General features: G+C 42.3%; 37 non-coding genes across 37 annotated transcripts; all 37 read right to left on the bottom strand.

Moving 5' to 3' along the window:
• Positions 1–342: 342 nt before the first annotated feature.
• LOC140024774 (5S ribosomal RNA) lies at positions 343–461 on the bottom strand. Its single transcript, XR_011828750.1, has one exon. It is a non-coding gene; the product is annotated as a 5S ribosomal RNA (ribosomal RNA).
• A 416-nt stretch (positions 462–877) lies between these two features.
• Positions 878–996, bottom strand: LOC140032159 (5S ribosomal RNA). Its single transcript, XR_011836084.1, has one exon. It is a non-coding gene; the product is annotated as a 5S ribosomal RNA (ribosomal RNA).
• Positions 997–1,412: 416 nt separating this feature from the next.
• LOC140024950 (5S ribosomal RNA) lies at positions 1,413–1,531 on the bottom strand. Its single transcript, XR_011828926.1, has one exon. It is a non-coding gene; the product is annotated as a 5S ribosomal RNA (ribosomal RNA).
• A 416-nt stretch (positions 1,532–1,947) lies between these two features.
• Positions 1,948–2,066, bottom strand: LOC140024449 (5S ribosomal RNA). Its single transcript, XR_011828423.1, has one exon. It is a non-coding gene; the product is annotated as a 5S ribosomal RNA (ribosomal RNA).
• Positions 2,067–2,483: 417 nt separating this feature from the next.
• On the bottom strand, positions 2,484–2,602 carry LOC140024866 (5S ribosomal RNA). The gene has a single exon (XR_011828842.1). It is a non-coding gene; the product is annotated as a 5S ribosomal RNA (ribosomal RNA).
• Positions 2,603–3,018: 416 nt separating this feature from the next.
• LOC140032400 (5S ribosomal RNA) lies at positions 3,019–3,137 on the bottom strand. The gene has a single exon (XR_011836326.1). It is a non-coding gene; the product is annotated as a 5S ribosomal RNA (ribosomal RNA).
• A 416-nt stretch (positions 3,138–3,553) lies between these two features.
• LOC140024773 (5S ribosomal RNA) lies at positions 3,554–3,672 on the bottom strand. The gene has a single exon (XR_011828749.1). It is a non-coding gene; the product is annotated as a 5S ribosomal RNA (ribosomal RNA).
• A 416-nt stretch (positions 3,673–4,088) lies between these two features.
• Positions 4,089–4,207, bottom strand: LOC140032158 (5S ribosomal RNA). Its single transcript, XR_011836083.1, has one exon. It is a non-coding gene; the product is annotated as a 5S ribosomal RNA (ribosomal RNA).
• A 416-nt stretch (positions 4,208–4,623) lies between these two features.
• On the bottom strand, positions 4,624–4,742 carry LOC140024948 (5S ribosomal RNA). Its single transcript, XR_011828924.1, has one exon. It is a non-coding gene; the product is annotated as a 5S ribosomal RNA (ribosomal RNA).
• A 416-nt stretch (positions 4,743–5,158) lies between these two features.
• Positions 5,159–5,277, bottom strand: LOC140032399 (5S ribosomal RNA). The gene has a single exon (XR_011836325.1). It is a non-coding gene; the product is annotated as a 5S ribosomal RNA (ribosomal RNA).
• A 416-nt stretch (positions 5,278–5,693) lies between these two features.
• On the bottom strand, positions 5,694–5,812 carry LOC140024772 (5S ribosomal RNA). Its single transcript, XR_011828748.1, has one exon. It is a non-coding gene; the product is annotated as a 5S ribosomal RNA (ribosomal RNA).
• A 416-nt stretch (positions 5,813–6,228) lies between these two features.
• LOC140032157 (5S ribosomal RNA) lies at positions 6,229–6,347 on the bottom strand. The gene has a single exon (XR_011836082.1). It is a non-coding gene; the product is annotated as a 5S ribosomal RNA (ribosomal RNA).
• A 416-nt stretch (positions 6,348–6,763) lies between these two features.
• Positions 6,764–6,882, bottom strand: LOC140024947 (5S ribosomal RNA). The gene has a single exon (XR_011828923.1). It is a non-coding gene; the product is annotated as a 5S ribosomal RNA (ribosomal RNA).
• A 416-nt stretch (positions 6,883–7,298) lies between these two features.
• LOC140023517 (5S ribosomal RNA) lies at positions 7,299–7,417 on the bottom strand. The gene has a single exon (XR_011827485.1). It is a non-coding gene; the product is annotated as a 5S ribosomal RNA (ribosomal RNA).
• A 413-nt stretch (positions 7,418–7,830) lies between these two features.
• Positions 7,831–7,949, bottom strand: LOC140024946 (5S ribosomal RNA). The gene has a single exon (XR_011828922.1). It is a non-coding gene; the product is annotated as a 5S ribosomal RNA (ribosomal RNA).
• Positions 7,950–8,365: 416 nt separating this feature from the next.
• LOC140024447 (5S ribosomal RNA) lies at positions 8,366–8,484 on the bottom strand. Its single transcript, XR_011828421.1, has one exon. It is a non-coding gene; the product is annotated as a 5S ribosomal RNA (ribosomal RNA).
• A 417-nt stretch (positions 8,485–8,901) lies between these two features.
• Positions 8,902–9,020, bottom strand: LOC140022868 (5S ribosomal RNA). Its single transcript, XR_011826846.1, has one exon. It is a non-coding gene; the product is annotated as a 5S ribosomal RNA (ribosomal RNA).
• A 416-nt stretch (positions 9,021–9,436) lies between these two features.
• LOC140023796 (5S ribosomal RNA) lies at positions 9,437–9,555 on the bottom strand. Its single transcript, XR_011827762.1, has one exon. It is a non-coding gene; the product is annotated as a 5S ribosomal RNA (ribosomal RNA).
• Positions 9,556–9,968: 413 nt separating this feature from the next.
• On the bottom strand, positions 9,969–10,087 carry LOC140025056 (5S ribosomal RNA). Its single transcript, XR_011829033.1, has one exon. It is a non-coding gene; the product is annotated as a 5S ribosomal RNA (ribosomal RNA).
• Positions 10,088–10,503: 416 nt separating this feature from the next.
• Positions 10,504–10,622, bottom strand: LOC140023516 (5S ribosomal RNA). The gene has a single exon (XR_011827484.1). It is a non-coding gene; the product is annotated as a 5S ribosomal RNA (ribosomal RNA).
• A 416-nt stretch (positions 10,623–11,038) lies between these two features.
• On the bottom strand, positions 11,039–11,157 carry LOC140023901 (5S ribosomal RNA). Its single transcript, XR_011827867.1, has one exon. It is a non-coding gene; the product is annotated as a 5S ribosomal RNA (ribosomal RNA).
• Positions 11,158–11,573: 416 nt separating this feature from the next.
• LOC140023795 (5S ribosomal RNA) lies at positions 11,574–11,692 on the bottom strand. The gene has a single exon (XR_011827761.1). It is a non-coding gene; the product is annotated as a 5S ribosomal RNA (ribosomal RNA).
• Positions 11,693–12,105: 413 nt separating this feature from the next.
• Positions 12,106–12,224, bottom strand: LOC140024945 (5S ribosomal RNA). The gene has a single exon (XR_011828921.1). It is a non-coding gene; the product is annotated as a 5S ribosomal RNA (ribosomal RNA).
• A 413-nt stretch (positions 12,225–12,637) lies between these two features.
• LOC140024944 (5S ribosomal RNA) lies at positions 12,638–12,756 on the bottom strand. The gene has a single exon (XR_011828920.1). It is a non-coding gene; the product is annotated as a 5S ribosomal RNA (ribosomal RNA).
• A 416-nt stretch (positions 12,757–13,172) lies between these two features.
• LOC140023515 (5S ribosomal RNA) lies at positions 13,173–13,291 on the bottom strand. Its single transcript, XR_011827483.1, has one exon. It is a non-coding gene; the product is annotated as a 5S ribosomal RNA (ribosomal RNA).
• A 416-nt stretch (positions 13,292–13,707) lies between these two features.
• LOC140023900 (5S ribosomal RNA) lies at positions 13,708–13,826 on the bottom strand. The gene has a single exon (XR_011827866.1). It is a non-coding gene; the product is annotated as a 5S ribosomal RNA (ribosomal RNA).
• A 416-nt stretch (positions 13,827–14,242) lies between these two features.
• On the bottom strand, positions 14,243–14,361 carry LOC140023794 (5S ribosomal RNA). Its single transcript, XR_011827760.1, has one exon. It is a non-coding gene; the product is annotated as a 5S ribosomal RNA (ribosomal RNA).
• Positions 14,362–14,774: 413 nt separating this feature from the next.
• Positions 14,775–14,893, bottom strand: LOC140024943 (5S ribosomal RNA). The gene has a single exon (XR_011828919.1). It is a non-coding gene; the product is annotated as a 5S ribosomal RNA (ribosomal RNA).
• Positions 14,894–15,309: 416 nt separating this feature from the next.
• LOC140023936 (5S ribosomal RNA) lies at positions 15,310–15,428 on the bottom strand. Its single transcript, XR_011827902.1, has one exon. It is a non-coding gene; the product is annotated as a 5S ribosomal RNA (ribosomal RNA).
• Positions 15,429–15,843: 415 nt separating this feature from the next.
• Positions 15,844–15,962, bottom strand: LOC140023899 (5S ribosomal RNA). Its single transcript, XR_011827865.1, has one exon. It is a non-coding gene; the product is annotated as a 5S ribosomal RNA (ribosomal RNA).
• Positions 15,963–16,378: 416 nt separating this feature from the next.
• On the bottom strand, positions 16,379–16,497 carry LOC140023935 (5S ribosomal RNA). The gene has a single exon (XR_011827901.1). It is a non-coding gene; the product is annotated as a 5S ribosomal RNA (ribosomal RNA).
• Positions 16,498–16,912: 415 nt separating this feature from the next.
• On the bottom strand, positions 16,913–17,031 carry LOC140023898 (5S ribosomal RNA). The gene has a single exon (XR_011827864.1). It is a non-coding gene; the product is annotated as a 5S ribosomal RNA (ribosomal RNA).
• A 416-nt stretch (positions 17,032–17,447) lies between these two features.
• On the bottom strand, positions 17,448–17,566 carry LOC140023793 (5S ribosomal RNA). Its single transcript, XR_011827759.1, has one exon. It is a non-coding gene; the product is annotated as a 5S ribosomal RNA (ribosomal RNA).
• Positions 17,567–17,979: 413 nt separating this feature from the next.
• On the bottom strand, positions 17,980–18,098 carry LOC140024942 (5S ribosomal RNA). The gene has a single exon (XR_011828918.1). It is a non-coding gene; the product is annotated as a 5S ribosomal RNA (ribosomal RNA).
• A 413-nt stretch (positions 18,099–18,511) lies between these two features.
• LOC140024941 (5S ribosomal RNA) lies at positions 18,512–18,630 on the bottom strand. The gene has a single exon (XR_011828917.1). It is a non-coding gene; the product is annotated as a 5S ribosomal RNA (ribosomal RNA).
• A 416-nt stretch (positions 18,631–19,046) lies between these two features.
• On the bottom strand, positions 19,047–19,165 carry LOC140023514 (5S ribosomal RNA). The gene has a single exon (XR_011827482.1). It is a non-coding gene; the product is annotated as a 5S ribosomal RNA (ribosomal RNA).
• A 416-nt stretch (positions 19,166–19,581) lies between these two features.
• On the bottom strand, positions 19,582–19,700 carry LOC140023897 (5S ribosomal RNA). The gene has a single exon (XR_011827863.1). It is a non-coding gene; the product is annotated as a 5S ribosomal RNA (ribosomal RNA).
• Between the last annotated feature and the right edge of the window lie 108 nt (positions 19,701–19,808).

The following is a 19,808-nucleotide window of genomic DNA, read 5'->3' as shown; positions in this document are numbered from 1 at the left end:
CATTTTAAGCGTCAATTCAAGCATTTTCCTATTATCCTTTTATTTATTTGCTTTCATATTTTTTTTTGTTATTGATTTGCCCCCTGTTTTTTTCCATCATCCCGCAACTCTAAATTATCCTGAAATCAATCCTTCACGCTTGCGCTGATACATTTGCGCCGACAAATTTGAGCGACGATCCGGGCTTTGATCGAGCCGTACCGTTCCTGATTTGTCTCGCGCCTTCAGATCCTCCTTCACGCTTCGACAAGAAGCAAAATATTAAGCAATCGTTCCGACGGAGCTAAATTACTACAGGATAAAGAACGAATAGGAAATTTGGATTTCGAAAAAAAAAAGAGAGGGGTGCAACACGAGGACTTCCCACGGGGTCACCAATCCAAGTACTACTCTCGCCCAAACACGCTTAATTTCGATGTTCTGATGGGATCCGGTGCATTAGTGCTGGTATGATCGCACCCGCCATATTCCTTTCGCTTTATTCTTTTAAACTACCCCGTCCTGCGAAGCAGTGTGGCTTTTCTAGACCGAAATTCATTTTAAGCGTCAATTCAAGCATTTTCCTATTATCCTTTTATTTATTTGCTTTCATATTTTTTTTTGTTATTGATTTGCCCCCTGTTTTTTTCCATCATCCCGCAACACTAAATTATCATGAAATCAATCCTTCACGCTTGCGCTGATACATTTGCGCCGACAAATTTGAGCGACGATCCGGGCTTTGATCGAGCCGTACCGTTCCTGATTTGTCTCGCGCCTTCAGATCCGCCTTCATGCTTCGAGAAGAAGCAAAATATAAAGCAATCGTTCCGAAGGACCTAAATTATTACAGGATAAAGAACGAATAGAAAATTTGAATTTCGAAACAAAAAAGAGAGGGGTGCAACAAGAGGAATTCCCAGGGGGTCACCCATTCTAGTACTACTCTCGCCCAAGCATGCTTAACTTCGGAGTTCTGATGGGATCCGGTGCATTAGTGCTGGTATGATCGCACCCGCCATGTTCCTTTCGCTTTATTCTTTTAAACTACCCCGTCCTGCGAAGCAGTGTGGCTTTTCTAGACCGAAATTCATTTTAAGCGTCAATTCAAGCATTTTCCTATTATCCTTTTATTTATTTGCTTTCATATTTTTTTTTGTTATTGATTTGCCCCCTGTTTTTTTCCATCATCCCGCAACTCTAAATTATCCTGAAATCAATCCTTCACGCTTGCGCTGATACATTTGCGCCGACAAATTTGAGCGACGATCCGGGCTTTGATCGAGCCGTACCGTTCCTGATTTGTCTCGCGCCTTCAGATCCTCCTTCACGCTTCGACAAGAAGCAAAATATTAAGCAATCGTTCCGACGGAGCTAAATTACTACAGGATAAAGAACGAATAGGAAATTTGGATTTCGAAAAAAAAAAGAGAGGGGTGCAACACGAGGACTTCCCACGGGGTTACCAATCCAAGTACTACTCTCGCCCAAACACGCTTAATTTCGATGTTCTGATGGGATCCGGTGCATTAGTGCTGGTATGATCGCACCCGCCATATTCCTTTCGCTTTATTCTTTTAAACTACCCCGTCCTGCGAAGCAGTGTGGCTTTTCTAGACCGAAATTCATTTTAAGCGTCAATTCAAGCATTTTCCTATTATCCTTTTATTTATTTGCTTTCATATTTTTTTTTGTTATTGATTTGCCCCCTGTTTTTTTCCATCATCCCGCAACTCTAAATTATCATGAAATCAATCCTTCACGCTTGCGCTGATACATTTGCGCCGACAAATTTGAGCGACGATCCGGGCTTTGATCGAGCCGTACCGTTCCTGATTTGTCTCGCGACTTCAGATCCGCCTTCATGTTTCGAGAAGAAGCAAAATATAAAGCAATCGTTCCGAAGGACCTAAATTACTACAGGATAAAGAACGAATAGAAAATTTGAATTTCGAAACAAAAAAGAGAGGGGTGCAACAAGAGGAATTCCCAGGGGGTCACCCATCCTAATACTGCTCACGCCCAAGCACGCTTAATTTCGGAGTTCTGATGGGATACGGTGCATTAGTGCTGGTATGATCGCACCCACAACGTTCCTTACGCTTTATTCTTTTAAACTACCCCGTCCAGCGAAGCAGTGTGGCTTTTCTAGACCGGAATTCATTTTAAGCGTCAATTGAAGCATTTTCCTTTTATCCTTTTATTTATTTACTTTATATATATTTTTTTTTTATTGATTTGCACCCAGTTTTTTTCCATCATCCCGCAACTCTAAATTATCATGAAATCAATCATTCACGCTTGCGGTGATACATTTGCGCCGACAAATTTGAGCGACGATCCGGGCTTTGATCGAGCCGTACCGTTCCTGATTTGTCTCGCGCCTTCAGATCCTTCTTCACGCTTCGACAAGAAGCAAAATATTAAGCAATCGTTCCGACGGAGCTAAATTACTACAGGATAAAGAACGAATAGGAAATTTGGATTTCGAAACAAAAAAGAGAGGGGTGCAACACGAGGACTTCCCAGGGGGTCACCAATCCAAGTACTACTCTCGCCCATACACGCTTAATTTCGATGTTCTGATGGGATCCGGTGCATTAGTGCTGGTATGATCGCACCCGCCATATTCCTTTCGCTTTATTCTTTTAAACTACCCCGTCCTGCGAAGCAGTGTTGCTTTTCTAGACCGAAATTCATTTTAAGCGTCAATTCAAGCATTTTCCTATTATCCTTTTATTTATTTGCTTTCATATTTTTTTTTGTTATTGATTTGCCCCCTGTTTTTTTCCATCATCCCGCAACTCTAAATTATCGTGAAATCAATCCTTCACGCTTGCGCTGATACATTTGCGCCGATAAATTTGAGCGACGATCCGGGCTTTGATCGAGCCGTACCGTTCCTGATTTGTCTCGCGCCTTCAGATCCGCCTTCATGCTTCGAGAAGAAGCAAAATATAAAGCAATCGTTCCGAAGGACCTAAATTATTACAGGATAAAGAACGAATAGAAAATTTGAATTTCGAAACAAAAAAGAGAGGGGTGCAACAAGAGGAATTCCCTGGGGGTCACCCATTCTAGTACTACTCTCGCCCAAGCATGCTTAACTTCGGAGTTCTGATGGGATCCGGTGCATTAGTGCTGGTATGATCGCACCCGCCATGTTCCTTTCGCTTTATTCTTTTAAACTACCCCGTCCTGCGAAGCAGTGTGGCTTTTCTAGACCGAAATTCATTTTAAGCGTCAATTCAAGCATTTTCCTATTATCCTTTTATTTATTTGCTTTCATATTTTTTTTTGTTATTGATTTGCCCCCTGTTTTTTTCCATCATCCCGCAACTCTAAATTATCATGAAATCAATCCTTCACGCTTGCGCTGATACATTTGCGCCGACAAATTTGAGCGACGATCCGGGCTTTGATCGAGCCGTACCGTTCCTGATTTGTCTCGCGCCTTCAGATCCTCCTTCACGCTTCGACAAGAAGCAAAATATTAAGCAATCGTTCCGACGGAGCTAAATTACTACAGGATAAAGAACGAATAGGAAATTTGGATTTCGAAACAAAAAAGAGAGGGGTGCAACACGAGGACTTCCCACGGGGTCACCAATCCAAGTACTACTCTCGCCCAAACACGCTTAATTTCGATGTTCTGATGGGATCCGGTGCATTAGTGCTGGTATGATCGCACCCGCCATATTCCTTTCGCTTTATTCTTTTAAACTACCCCGTCCTGCGAAGCAGTGTGGCTTTTCTAGACTGAAATTCATTTTAAGCGTCAATTCAAGCATTTTCCTATTATCCTTTTATTTATTTGCTTTCATATTTTTTTTTGTTATTGATTTGCCCCCTGTTTTTTTCCATCATCCCGCAACACTAAATTATCATGAAATCAATCCTTCACGCTTGCGCTGATACATTTGCGCCGACAAATTTGAGCGACGATCCGGGCTTTGATCGAGCCGTACCGTTCCTGATTTGTCTCGCGCCTTCAGATCCGCCTTCATGCTTCGAGAAGAAGCAAAATATAAAGCAATCGTTCCGAAGGACCTAAATTATTACAGGATAAAGAACGAATAGAAAATTTGAATTTCGAAACAAAAAAGAGAGGGGTGCAACAAGAGGAATTCCCAGGGGGTCACCCATTCTAGTACTACTCTCGCCCAAGCATGCTTAACTTCGGAGTTCTGATGGGATCCGGTGCATTAGTGCTGGTATGATCGCACCCGCCATGTTCCTTTCGCTTTATTCTTTTAAACTACCCCGTCCTGCGAAGCAGTGTGGCTTTTCTAGACCGAAATTCATTTTAAGCGTCAATTCAAGCATTTTCCTATTATCCTTTTATTTATTTGCTTTCATATTTTTTTTTGTTATTGATTTGCCCCCTGTTTTTTTCCATCATCCCGCAACTCTAAATTATCCTGAAATCAATCCTTCACGCTTGCGCTGATACATTTGCGCCGACAAATTTGAGCGACGATCCGGGCTTTGATCGAGCCGTACCGTTCCTGATTTGTCTCGCGCCTTCAGATCCTCCTTCACGCTTCGACAAGAAGCAAAATATTAAGCAATCGTTCCGACGGAGCTAAATTACTACAGGATAAAGAACGAATAGGAAATTTGGATTTCGAAACAAAAAAGAGAGGGGTGCAACACGAGGACTTCCCACGGGGTTACCAATCCAAGTACTACTCTCGCCCAAACACGCTTAATTTCGATGTTCTGATGGGATCCGGTGCATTAGTGCTGGTATGATCGCACCCGCCATATTCCTTTCGCTTTATTCTTTTAAACTACCCCGTCCTGCGAAGCAGTGTGGCTTTTCTAGACCGAAATTCATTTTAAGCGTCAATTCAAGCATTTTCCTATTATCCTTTTATTTATTTGCTTTCATATTTTTTTTTGTTATTGATTTGCCCCATGTTTTTTTCCATCATCCCGCAACTCTAAATTATCATGAAATCAATCCTTCACGCTTGCGCTGATACATTTGCGCCGATAAATTTGAGCGACGATCCGGGCTTTGATCGAGCCGTACCGTTCCTGATTTGTCTCGCGCCTTCAGATCCGCCTTCATGCTTCGAGAAGAAGCAAAATATAAAGCAATCGTTCCGAAGGACCTAAATTATTACAGGATAAAGAACGAATAGAAAATTTGAATTTCGAAACAAAAAAGAGAGGGGTGCAACAAGAGGAATTCCCTGGGGGTCACCCATTCTAGTACTACTCTCGCCCAAGCATGCTTAACTTCGGAGTTCTGATGGGATCCGGTGCATTAGTGCTGGTATGATCGCACCCGCCATGTTCCTTTCGCTTTATTCTTTTAAACTACCCCGTCCTGCGAAGCAGTGTGGCTTTTCTAGACCGAAATTCATTTTAAGCGTCAATTCAAGCATTTTCCTATTATCCTTTTATTTATTTGCTTTCATATTTTTTTTTGTTATTGATTTGCCCCCTGTTTTTTTCCATCATCCCGCAACTCTAAATTATCATGAAATCAATCCTTCACGCTTGCGCTGATACATTTGCGCCGACAAATTTGAGCGACGATCCGGGCTTTGATCGAGCCGTACCGTTCCTGATTTGTCTCGCGCCTTCAGATCCTCCTTCACGCTTCGACAAGAAGCAAAATATTAAGCAATCGTTCCGACGGAGCTAAATTACTACAGGATAAAGAACGAATAGGAAATTTGGATTTCGAAACAAAAAAGAGAGGGGTGCAACACGAGGACTTCCCACGGGGTCACCAATCCAAGTACTACTCTCGCCCAAACACGCTTAATTTCGATGTTCTGATGGGATCCGGTGCATTAGTGCTGGTATGATCGCACCCGCCATATTCCTTTCGCTTTATTCTTTTAAACTACCCCGTCCTGCGAAGCAGTGTGGCTTTTCTAGACTGAAATTCATTTTAAGCGTCAATTCAAGCATTTTCCTATTATCCTTTTATTTATTTGCTTTCATATTTTTTTTTGTTATTGATTTGCCCCCTGTTTTTTTCCATCATCCCGCAACACTAAATTATCATGAAATCAATCCTTCACGCTTGCGCTGATACATTTGCGCCGACAAATTTGAGCGACGATCCGGGCTTTGATCGAGCCGTACCGTTCCTGATTTGTCTCGCGCCTTCAGATCCGCCTTCATGCTTCGAGAAGAAGCAAAATATAAAGCAATCGTTCCGAAGGACCTAAATTATTACAGGATAAAGAACGAATAGAAAATTTGAATTTCGAAACAAAAAAGAGAGGGGTGCAACAAGAGGAATTCCCAGGGGGTCACCCATTCTAGTACTACTCTCGCCCAAGCATGCTTAACTTCGGAGTTCTGATGGGATCCGGTGCATTAGTGCTGGTATGATCGCACCCGCCATGTTCCTTTCGCTTTATTCTTTTAAACTACCCCGTCCTGCGAAGCAGTGTGGCTTTTCTAGACCGAAATTCATTTTAAGCGTCAATTCAAGCATTTTCCTATTATCCTTTTATTTATTTGCTTTCATATTTTTTTTTGTTATTGATTTGCCCCCTGTTTTTTTCCATCATCCCGCAACTCTAAATTATCCTGAAATCAATCCTTCACGCTTGCGCTGATACATTTGCGCCGACAAATTTGAGCGACGATCCGGGCTTTGATCGAGCCGTACCGTTCCTGATTTGTCTCGCGCCTTCAGATCCTCCTTCACGCTTCGACAAGAAGCAAAATATTAAGCAATCGTTCCGACGGAGCTAAATTACTACAGGATAAAGAACGAATAGGAAATTTGGATTTCGAAACAAAAAAGAGAGGGGTGCAACACGAGGACTTCCCACGGGGTTACCAATCCAAGTACTACTCTCGCCCAAACACGCTTAATTTCGATGTTCTGATGGGATCCGGTGCATTAGTGCTGGTATGATCGCACCCGCCATATTCCTTTCGCTTTATTCTTTTAAACTACCCCGTCCTGCGAAGCAGTGTGGCTTTTCTAGACCGAAATTCATTTTAAGCGTCAATTCAAGCATTTTCCTATTATCCTTTTATTTATTTGCTTTCATATTTTTTTTTGTTATTGATTTGCCCCATGTTTTTTTCCATCATCCCGCAACTCTAAATTATCATGAAATCAATCCTTCACGCTTGCGCTGATACATTTGCGCCGATAAATTTGAGCGACGATCCGGGCTTTGATCGAGCCGTACCGTTCCTGATTTGTCTCGCGCCTTCAGATCCGCCTTCATGCTTCGAGAAGAAGCAAAATATAAAGCAATCGTTCCGAAGGACCTAAATTACTACAGGATAAAGAACGAATAGAAAATTTGAATTTCGAAACAAAAAAGAGAGGGGTGCAACAAGAGGAATTCCCAGGGGGTCACCCATCCTAATACTGCTCACGCCCAAGCACGCTTAACTTCGGAGTTCTGATGGGATACGGTGCATTAGTGCTGGTATGATCGCACCCACAACGTTCCTTTCGCTTTATTCTTTTAAACTACCCCATCCAGCGAAGCAGTGTGGCTTTTCTAGACCGGAATTCATTTTAAGCGTCAATTGAAGCATTTTCCTCTTATCCTTTTATTTATTTACTTTATATTTTTTTGTTATTGATTTGCACCCTGTTTTTTTCCATCATCCCGCAACTCTAAATTATCATGAAATCAATCCTTCACGCTTCCGCTGATACATTTGCGCCGACAAATTTGAGCGACGATCCTGGCTTTGATCGAGCCGTACCGTTCCTGATTTGTCTCGTGCCTTCAGATCCTCCTTCACGCTTCGACAAGAAGCAAAATATTAAGCAATCGTTCCGACGGAGCTAAATTACTACAGGATAAAGAACGAATAGGAAATTTGGATTTCGAAACAAAAAAGAGAGGGGTGCAACACGAGGACTTCCCACGGGGTTACCAATCCAAGTACTACTCTCGCCCAAACACGCTTAATTTCGATGTTCTGATGGGATCCGGTGCATTAGTGCTGGTATGATCGCACCCGCCATATTCCTTTCGCTTTATTCTTTTAAACTACCCCGTCCTGCGAAGCAGTGTGGCTTTTCTAGACCGAAATTCATTTTAAGCGTCAATTCAAGCATTTTCCTATTATCCTTTTATTTATTTGCTTTCATATTTTTTTTTGTTATTGATTTGCCCCCTGTTTTTTTCCATCATCCCGCAACTCTAAATTATCATGAAATCAATCCTTCACGCTTGCGCTGATACATTTGCGCCGACAAATTTGAGCGACGATCCGGGCTTTGATCGAGCCGTACCGTTCCTGATTTGTCTCGCGACTTCAGATCCGCCTTCATGTTTCGAGAAGAAGCAAAATATAAAGCAATCGTTCCGAAGGACCTAAATTACTACAGGATAAAGAACGAATAGAAAATTTGAATTTCGAAACAAAAAAGAGAGGGGTGCAACAAGAGGAATTCCCAGGGGGTCACCCATCCTAATACTGCTCACGCCCAAGCACGCTTAATTTCGGAGTTCTGATGGGATACGGTGCATTAGTGCTGGTATGATCGCACCCACAACGTTCCTTACGCTTTATTCTTTTAAACTACCCCGTCCAGCGAAGCAGTGTGGCTTTTCTAGACCGGAATTCATTTTAAGCGTCAATTGAAGCATTTTCCTTTTATCCTTTTATTTATTTACTTTATATATATATTTTTTTTATTGATTTGCACCCAGTTTTTTTCCATCATCCCGCAACTCTAAATTATCATGAAATCAATCATTCACGCTTGCGGTGATACATTTGCGCCGACAAATTTGAGCGACGATCCGGGCTTTGATCGAGCCGTACCGTTCCTGATTTGTCTCGCGCCTTCAGATCCTTCTTCACGCTTCGACAAGAAGCAAAATATTAAGCAATCGTTCCGACGGAGCTAAATTACTACAGGATAAAGAACGAATAGGAAATTTGGATTTCGAAACAAAAAAGAGAGGGGTGCAACACGAGGACTTCCCAGGGGGTCACCAATCCAAGTACTACTCTCGCCCAAACACGCTTAATTTCGAAGTTCTGATGGGATCCGGTGCATTAGTGCTGGTATGATCGCACCCGCCATATTCCTTTCGCTTTATTCTTTTAAACTACCCCGTCCTGCGAAGCAGTGTTGCTTTTCTAGACCGAAATTCATTTTAAGCGTCAATTCAAGCATTTTCCTATTATCCTTTTATTTATTTGCTTTCATATTTTTTTTTGTTATTGATTTGCCCCCTGTTTTTTTCCATCATCCCGCAACTCTAAATTATCGTGAAATCAATCCTTCACGCTTGCGCTGATACATTTGCGCCGATAAATTTGAGCGACGATCCGGGCTTTGATCGAGCCGTACCGTTCCTGATTTGTCTCGTGCCTTCAGATCCGCCTTCATGCTTCGAGAAGAAGCAAAATATAAAGCAATCGTTCCGAAGGACCTAAAATACTACAGGATAAAGAACGAATAGAAAATTTGAATTTCGAAACAAAAAAGAGAGGGGTGCAACAAGAGGAATTCCCAGAGGGTCACCCATCCTAATACTGCTCACGCCCAAGCACGCTTAACTTCGGAGTTCTGATGGGATACGGTGCATTAGTGCTGGTATGATCGCACCCACAACGTTCCTTTCGCTTTATTCTTTTAAACTACCCCGTCCAGCGAAGCAGTGTGGCTTTTCCAGACCGGAATTCATTTTAAGCGTCAATTGAAGCATTTTCCTCTTATCCTTTTATTTATTTACTTTATATTTTTTTGTTATTGATTTGCACCCTGTTTTTTTCCATCATCCCGCAACTCTAAATTATCATGAAATCAATCCTTCACGCTTGCGCTGATACATTTGCGCCGACAAATTTGAGCGACGATCCGGGCTTTGATCGAGCCGTACCGTTCCTGATTTGTCTCGCGCCTTCAGATCCTCCTTCACGCTTCGACAAGAAACAAAATATTAAGCAATCGTTCCGACGGAGCTAAATTACTACAGGATAAAAAACGAATAGGAAATTTGGATTTCGAAACAAAAAAGAGAGGGGTGCAACACGAGGACTTCCCACGGGGTTACCAATCCAAGTACTACTCTCGCCCAAACACGCTTAATTTCGATGTTCTGATGGGATCCGGTGCATTTGTGCTGGTATGATCGCACCCGCCATATTCCTTTCGCTTTATTCTTTTAAACTACCCCGTCCTGCGAAGCAGTGTGGCTTTTCTAGACCGAAATTCATTTTAAGCGTCAATTCAAGCATTTTCCTATTATCCTTTTATTTATTTGCTTTCATATTTTTTTTTGTTATTGATTTGCCCCCTGTTTTTTTCCATCATCCCGCAACTCTAAATTATCATGAAATCAATCCTTCACGCTTGCGCTGATACATTTGCGCCGACAAATTTGAGCGACGATCCGGGCTTTGATCGAGCCGTACCGTTCCTGATTTGTCTCGCGCGTTCAGATCCGCCTTCATGCTTCGAGAAGAAGCAAAATATAAAGCAATCGTTCCGAAGGACCTAAATTACTACAGGATAAAGAACGAATAGAAAATTTGAATTTCGAAACAAAAAAGAGAGGGGTGCAACAAGAGGAATTCCCAGGGGGTCACCCATCCTAATACTGCTCACGCCCAAGCACGCTTAACTTCGGAGTTCTGATGGGATACGGTGCATTAGTGCTGGTATGATCGCACCCACAACGTTCCTTACGCTTTATTCTTTTAAACTACCCCGTCCAGCGAAGCAGTGTGGCTTTTCTAGACCGGAATTCATTTTAAGCGTCAATTGAAGCATTTTCCTTTTATCCTTTTATTTATTTACTTTATATATATTTTTTTTTATTGATTTGCACCCTGTTTTTTTCCATCATCCCGCAACTCTAAATTATCATGAAATCAATCATTCACGCTTGCGGTGATACATTTGCGCCGACAAATTTGAGCGACGATCCGGGCTTTGATCGAGCCGTACCGTTCCTGATTTGTCTCGCGCCTTCAGATCCTCCTTCACGCTTCGACAAGAAGCAAAATATTAAGCAATCGTTCCGACGGAGCTAAATTACTACAGGATAAAGAACGAATAGGAAATTTGGATTTCGAAACAAAAAAGAGAGGGGTGCAACACGAGGACTTCCCAGGGGGTCACCAATCCAAGTACTACTCTCGCCCAAACACGCTTAATTTCGAAGTTCTGATGGGATCCGGTGCATTAGTGCTGGTATGATCGCACCAGCCATATTCCTTTCGCTTTATTCTTTTAAACTACCCCGTCCTGCGAAGCAGTGTGGCTTTTCTAGACCGAAATTCATTTTAAGCGTCAATTCAAGCATTTTCCTATTATCCTTTTATTTATTTGCTTTCATATTTTTTTTTGTTATTGATTTGCCCCCTGTTTTTTTCCATCATCCCGCAACTCTAAATTATCATGAAATCAATCCTTCACGCTTGCACTGATACATTTGCCCCGACAAATTTGAGCGACGATCCGGGCTTTGATCTAGCCGTACCGTTCCTGATTTGTCTCGCGCCTTCAGATCCTCCTTCACGCTTCGACAAGAAGCAAAATATTAAGCAATCGTTCCGACGGAGCTAAATTACTACAGGATAAAGAACGAATAGGAAATTTGGATTTCGAAACAAAAAAGAGAGGGGTGCAACAAGAGGAATTCCCAGAGGGTCACCCATCCTAATACTGCTCACGCCCAAGCACGCTTAACTTCGGAGTTCTGATGGGATACGGTGCATTAGTGCTGGTATGATCGCACCCACAACGTTCCTTTCGCTTTATTCTTTTAAACTACCCCGTCCAGCGAAGCAGTGTGGCTTTTCCAGACCGGAATTCATTTTAAGCGTCAATTGAAGCATTTTCCTCTTATCCTTTTATTTATTTACTTTATATTTTTTTGTTATTGATTTGCACCCTGTTTTTTTCCATCATCCCGCAACTCTAAATTATCATGAAATCAATCCTTCACGCTTGCGCTGATACATTTGCGCCGACAAATTTGAGCGACGATCCGGGCTTTGATCGAGCCGTACCGTTCCTGATTTGTCTCGCGCCTTCAGATCCTCCTTCACGCTTCGACAAGAAGCAAAATATTAAGCAATCGTTCCGACGGAGCTAAATTACTACAGGATAAAGAACGAATAGGAAATTTGGATTTCGAAACACAAAAGAGAGGGGTGCAACACGAGGACTTCCCACGGGGTTACCAATCCAAGTACTACTCTCGCCCAAACACGCTTAATTTCGATGTTCTGATGGGATCCGGTGCATTAGTGCTGGTATGATCGCACCCGCCATATTCCTTTCGCTTGGTTCTTTTAAACTACCCCGTCCTGCGAAGCAGTGTGGCTTTTCCAGACCGAAATTCATTTTAAGCGTCAATTGAAGCATTTTCCTCTTATCCTTTTATTTATTTACTTTATATTTTTTTGTTATTGATTTGCACCCTGTTTTTTTCCATCATCCCGCAACTCTAAATTATCATGAAATCAATCCTTCACGCTTGCGCTGATACATTTGCGCCGACAAATTTGAGCGACGATCCGGGCTTTGATCGAACCGTACCGTTCCTGATTTGTCTCGCGCCTTCTGATCCTCCTTCACGCTTCGACAAGAAGCAAAATATTAAGCAATCGTTCCGACGGAGCTAAATTACTACAGGATAAAGAACGAATAGGAAATTTGGATTTCGAAACAAAAAAGAGAGGGGTGCAACACGAGGACTTCCCACGGGGTTACCAATCCAAGTACTACTCTCGCCCAAACACGCTTAATTTCGATGTTCTGATGGGATCCGGTGCATTAGTGCTGGTATGATCGCACCCGCCATATTCCTTTCGCTTTATTCTTTTAAACTACCCCGTCCTGCGAAGCAGTGTGGCTTTTCTAGACCGAAATTCATTTTAAGCGTCAATTCAAGCATTTTCCTATTATCCTTTTATTTATTTGCTTTCATATTTTTTTTTGTTATTGATTTGCCCCCTGTTTTTTTCCATCATCCCGCAACTCTAAATTATCATGAAATCAATCCTTCACGCTTGCGCTGATACATTTGCGCCGACAAATTTGAGCGACGATCCGGGCTTTGATCGAGCCGTACCGTTCCTGATTTGTCTCGCGCCTTCAGATCCGCCTTCATGCTTCGAGAAGAAGCAAAATATAAAGCAATCGTTCCGAAGGACCTAAATTACTACAGGATAAAGAACGAATAGAAAATTTGAATTTCGAAACAAAAAAGAGAGGGGTGCAACAAGAGGAATTCCCAGGGGGTCACCCATCCTAATACTGCTCACGCCCAAGCACGCTTAACTTCGGAGTTCTGATGGGATACGGTGCATTAGTGCTGGTATGATCGCACCCACAACGTTCCTTACGCTTTATTCTTTTAAACTACCCCGTCCAGCGAAGCAGTGTGGCTTTTCTAGACCGGAATTCATTTTAAGCGTCAATTGAAGCATTTTCCTTTTATCCTTTTATTTATTTACTTTATATATATTTTTTTTTATTGATTTGCACCCTGTTTTTTTCCATCATCCCGCAACTCTAAATTATCATGAAATCAATCATTCACGCTTGCGGTGATACATTTGCGCCGACAAATTTGAGCGACGATCCGGGCTTTGATCGAGCCGTACCGTTCCTGATTTGTCTCGCGCCTTCAGATCCTCCTTCACGCTTCGACAAGAAGCAAAATATTAAGCAATCGTTCCGACGGAGCTAAATTACTACAGGATAAAGAACGAATAGGAAATTTGGATTTCGAAACAAAAAAGAGAGGGGTGCAACACGAGGACTTCCCAGGGGGTCACCAATCCAAGTACTACTCTCGCCCAAACACGCTTAATTTCGAAGTTCTGATGGGATCCGGTGCATTAGTGCTGGTATGATCGCACCAGCCATATTCCTTTCGCTTTATTCTTTTAAACTACCCCGTCCTGCGAAGCAGTGTGGCTTTTCTAGACCGAAATTCATTTTAAGCGTCAATTCAAGCATTTTCCTATTATCCTTTTATTTATTTGCTTTCATATTTTTTTTTGTTATTGATTTGCCCCCTGTTTTTTTCCATCATCCCGCAACTCTAAATTATCATGAAATCAATCCTTCACGCTTGCACTGATACATTTGCCCCGACAAATTTGAGCGACGATCCGGGCTTTGATCTAGCCGTACCGTTCCTGATTTGTCTCGCGCCTTCAGATCCTCCTTCACGCTTCGACAAGAAGCAAAATATTAAGCAATCGTTCCGACGGAGCTAAATTACTACAGGATAAAGAACGAATAGGAAATTTGGATTTCGAAACAAAAAAGAGAGGGGTGCAACAAGAGGAATTCCCAGAGGGTCACCCATCCTAATACTGCTCACGCCCAAGCACGCTTAACTTCGGAGTTCTGATGGGATACGGTGCATTAGTGCTGGTATGATCGCACCCACAACGTTCCTTTCGCTTTATTCTTTTAAACTACCCCGTCCAGCGAAGCAGTGTGGCTTTTCCAGACCGGAATTCATTTTAAGCGTCAATTGAAGCATTTTCCTCTTATCCTTTTATTTATTTACTTTATATTTTTTTGTTATTGATTTGCACCCTGTTTTTTTCCATCATCCCGCAACTCTAAATTATCATGAAATCAATCCTTCACGCTTGCGCTGATACATTTGCGCCGACAAATTTGAGCGACGATCCGGGCTTTGATCGAGCCGTACCGTTCCTGATTTGTCTCGCGCCTTCAGAACCTCCTTCACGCTTCGACAAGAAGCAAAATATTAAGCAATCGTTCCGACGGAGCTAAATTACTACAGGATAAAGAACGAATAGGAAATTTGGATTTCGAAACAAAAAAGAGAGGGGTGCAACACGAGGACTTCCCACGGGGTTACCAATCCAAGTACTACTCTCGCCCAAACACGCTTAATTTCGATGTTCTGATGGGATCCGGTGCATTAGTGCTGGTATGATCGCACCCGCCATATTCCTTTCGCTTTGTTCTTTTAAACTACCCCGTCCTGCGAAGCAGTGTGGCTTTTCTAGACCGAAATTCATTTTAAGCGTCAATTCAAGCATTTTCCTATTATCCTTTTATTTATTTGCTTTCATATTTTTTTTTGTTATTGATTTGCCCCCTGTTTTTTTCCATCATCCCGCAACTCTAAATTATCATGAAATCAATCCTTCACGCTTGCGCTGATACATTTGCGCCGACAAATTTGAGCGACGATCCGGGCTTTGATCGAGCCGTACCGTTCCTGATTTGTCTCGCGCCTTCAGATCCGCCTTCATGCTTCGAGAAGAAGCAAAATATAATGCAATCGTTCCGAAGGACCTAAATTACTACAGGATAAAGAACGAATAGAAAATTTGAATTTCGAAACAAAAAAGAGAGGGGTGCAACAAGAGGAATTCCCAGGGGGTCACCCATCCTAATACTGCTCACGCCCAAGCACGCTTAACTTCGGAGTTCTGATGGGATACGGTGCATTAATGCTGGTATGATCGCACCCACAACGTTCCTTACGCTTTATTCTTTTAAACTACCCCGTCCAGCGAAGCAGTGTGGCTTTTCTAGACCGGAATTCATTTTAAGCGTCAATTGAAGCATTTTCCTTTTATCCTTTTATTTATTTACTTTATATATATTTTTTTTTATTGATTTGCACCCTGTTTTTTTCCATCATCCCGCAACTCTAAATTATCATGAAATCAATCATTCACGCTTGCGGTGATACATTTGCGCCGACAATTTGAGCGACGATCCGGGCTTTGATCGAGCCGTACCGTTCCTGATTTGTCTCGCGCCTTCAGATCCTCCTTCACGCTTCGACAAGAAGCAAAATATTAAGCAATCGTTCCGACGGAGCTAAATTACTACAGGATAAAGAACGAATAGGAAATTTGGATTTCGAAACAAAAAAGAGAGGGGTGCAACACGAGGACTTCCCAGGGGGTCACCAATCCAAGTACTACTCTCGCCCAAACACGCTTAATTTCGAAGTTCTGATGGGATCCGGTGCATTAGTGCTGGTATGATCGCACCAGCCATATTCCTTTCGCTTTATTCTTTTAAACTACCCCGTCCTGCGAAGCAGTGTGGCTTTTCTAGACCGAAATTCATTTTAAGCGTCAATTCAAGCATTTTCCTATTATCCTTTTATTTATTTGCTTTTATATTTTTTTTTGTTATTGATTTGCCCCCTGTTTTTTTCCATCATCCCGCAACTCTAAATTATCATGAAATCAATCCTTCACGCTTGCACTGATACATTTGCCCCGACAAATTTGAGCGACGATCCGGGCTTTGATCTAGCCGTACCGTTCCTGATTTGTCTCGCGCCTTCAGATCCTCCTTCACGCTTCGACAAGAAGCAAAATATTAAGCAATCGTTCCGACGGAGCTAAATTACTACAGGATAAAGAACGAATAGGAAATTTGGATTTCGAAACAAAAAAGAGAGGGGTGCAACAAGAGGAATTCCCAGGGGGTCACCCATCCTAATACTGCTCACGCCCAAGCACGCTTAACTTCGGAGTTCTGATGGGATACGGTGCATTAATGCTGGTATGATCGCACCCACAACGTTCCTTACGCTTTATTCTTTTAAACTACCCCGTCCAGCGAAGCAGTGTGGCTTTTCTAGACCGGAATTCATTTTAAGCGTCAATTGAAGCATTTTCCTTTTATCCTTTTATTTATTTACTTTATATATATATTTTTTTATTGATTTGCACCCTGTTTTTTTCCATCATCCCGCAACTCTAAATTATCATGAAATCAATCATTCACGCTTGCGGTGATACATTTGCGCCGACAATTTGAGCGACGATCCGGGCTTTGATCGAGCCGTACCGTTCCTGATTTGTCTCGCGCCTTCAGATCCTCCTTCACGCTTCGACAAGAAGCAAAATATTAAGCAATCGTTCCGACGGAGCTAAATTACTACAGGATAAAGAACGAATAGGAAATTTGGATTTCGAAACAAAAAAGAGAGGGGTGCAACACGAGGACTTCCCAGGGGGTCACCAATCCAAGTACTACTCTCGCCCAAACACGCTTAATTTCGAAGTTCTGATGGGATCCGGTGCATTAGTGCTGGTATGATCGCACCAGCCATATTCCTTTCGCTTTATTCTTTTAAACTACCCCGTCCTGCGAAGCAGTGTGGCTTTTCTAGACCGAAATTCATTTTAAGCGTCAATTCAAGCATTTTCCTATTATCCTTTTATTTATTTGCTTTCATATTTTTTTTTGTTATTGATTTGCCCCCTGTTTTTTTCCATCATCCCGCAACTCTAAATTATCATGAAATCAATCCTTCACGCTTGCACTGATACATTTGCCCCGACAAATTTGAGCGACGATCCGGGCTTTGATCTAGCCGTACCGTTCCTGATTTGTCTCGCGCCTTCAGATCCTCCTTCACGCTTCGACAAGAAGCAAAATATTAAGCAATCGTTCCGACGGAGCTAAATTACTACAGGATAAAGAACGAATAGGAAATTTGGATTTCGAAACAAAAAAGAGAGGGGTGCAACAAGAGGAATTCCCAGAGGGTCACCCATCCTAATACTGCTCACGCCCAAGCACGCTTAACTTCGGAGTTCTGATGGGATACGGTGCATTAGTGCTGGTATGATCGCACCCACAACGTTCCTTTCGCTTTATTCTTTTAAACTACCCCGTCCAGCGAAGCAGTGTGGCTTTTCCAGACCGGAATTCATTTTAAGCGTCAATTGAAGCATTTTCCGCTTATCCTTTTATTTATTTACTTTATATTTTTTTGTTATTGATTTGCACCCTGTTTTTTTACATCATCCCGCAACTCTAAATTATCATGAAATCAATCCTTCACGCTTGCGCTGATACATTTGCGCCGACAAATTTGAACGACGATCCGGGCTTTGATCGAGCCGTACCGTTCCTGATTTGTCTCGCGCCTTCAGATCCTCCTTCACGCTTCGACAAGAAGCAAAATATTAAGCAATCGTTCCGACGGAGCTAAATTACTACAGGATAAAGAACGAATAGGAAATTTGGATTTCGAAACAAAAAAGAGAGGGGTGCAACACGAGGACTTCCCACGGGGTTACCAATCCAAGTACTACTCTCGCCCAAACACGCTTAATTTCGATGTTCTGATGGGATCCGGTGCATTAGTGCTGGTATGATCGCACCCGCCATATTCCTTTCGCTTTGTTCTTTTAAACTACCCCGTCCTGCGAAGCAGTGTGGCTTTTCCAGACCGAAATTCATTTTAAGCGTCAATTGAAGCATTTTCCTCTTATCCTTTTATTCATTTACTTTATATTTTTTTGTTATTGATTTGCACCCTGTTTTTTTCCATCATCCCGCAACTCTAAATTATCATGAAATCAATCCTTCACGCTTGCGCTGATACATTTGCGCCGACAAATTTGAGCGACGATCCGGGCTTTGATCGAGCCGTACCGTTCCTGATTTGTCTCGCGCCTTCAGATCCTCCTTCACGCTTCGACAAGAAGCAAAATATTAAGCAATCGTTCCGACGGAGCTAAATTACTACAGGATAAAGAACGAATAGGAAATTTGGATTTCGAAACAAAAAAGAGAGGGGTGCAACACGAGGACTTCCCACGGGGTTACCAATCCAAGTACTACTCTCGCCCAAACACGCTTAATTTCGATGTTCTGATGGGATCCGGTGCATTAGTGCTGGTATGATCGCACCCGCCATATTCCTTTCGCTTTATTCTTTTAAACTACCCCGTCCTGCGAAGCAGTGTGGCTTTTCTAGACCGAAATTCATTTTAAGCGTCAATTCAAGCATTTTCCTATTATCCTTTTATTTATTTGCTTTCATATTTTTTTTTGTTATTGATTTGCCCCCTGTTTTTTTCCATCATCCCGCAACTCTAAATTATCATGAAATCAATCCTTCACGCTTGCGCTGATACATTTGCGCCGACAAATTTGAGCGACGATCCGGGCTTTGATCGAGCCGTACCGTTCCTGATTTGTCTCGCGCCTTCAGATCCGCCTTCATGCTTCGAGAAGAAGCAAAATATAAAGCAATCGTTCCGAAGGACCTAAATTACTACAGGATAAAGAACGAATAGAAAATTTGAATTTCGAAACAAAAAAGAGAGGGGTGCAACAAGAGGAATTCCCAGGGGGTCACCCATCCTAATACTGCTCACGCCCAAGCACGCTTAACTTCGGAGTTCTGATGGGATACGGTGCATTAGTGCTGGTATGATCGCACCCACAACGTTCCTTACGCTTTATTCTTTTAAACTACCCCGTCCAGCGAAGCAGTGTGGCTTTTCTAGACCGGAATTCATTTTAAGCGTCAATTGAAGCATTTTCCTTTTATCCTTTTATTTATTTACTTTATATATATTTTTTTTTATTGATTTGCACCCTGTTTTTTTCCATCATCCCGCAACTCTAAATTATCATGAAATCAATCATTCACGCTTGCGGTGATACATTTGCGCCGACAAATTTGAGCGACGATCCGGGCTTTGATCGAGCCGTACCGTTCCTGATTTGTCTCGCGCCTTCAGATCCTCCTTCACGCTTCGACAAGAAGCAAAATATTAAGCAATCGTTCCGACGGAGCTAAATTACTACAGGATAAAGAACGAATAGGAAATTTGGATTTCGAAACAAAAAAGAGAGGGGTGCAACACGAGGACTTCCCAGGGGGTCACCAATCCAAGTACTACTCTCGCCCAAACACGCTTAATTTCGAAGTTCTGATGGGATCCGGTGCATTAGTGCTGGTATGATCGCACCAGCCATATTCCTTTCGCTTTATTCTTTTAAACTACCCCGTCCTGCGAAGCAGTGTGGCTTTTCTAGACCGAAATTCATTTTAAGCGTCAATTCAAGCATTTTCCTATTA

This window comes from Coffea arabica, chromosome 11e, assembly GCF_036785885.1.
Source record: "Coffea arabica cultivar ET-39 chromosome 11e, Coffea Arabica ET-39 HiFi, whole genome shotgun sequence".
Classification (NCBI taxonomy): Eukaryota; Viridiplantae; Streptophyta; class Magnoliopsida; order Gentianales; family Rubiaceae; genus Coffea; species Coffea arabica.
This window is presented reverse-complemented; position numbering and strand designations above follow the sequence as displayed.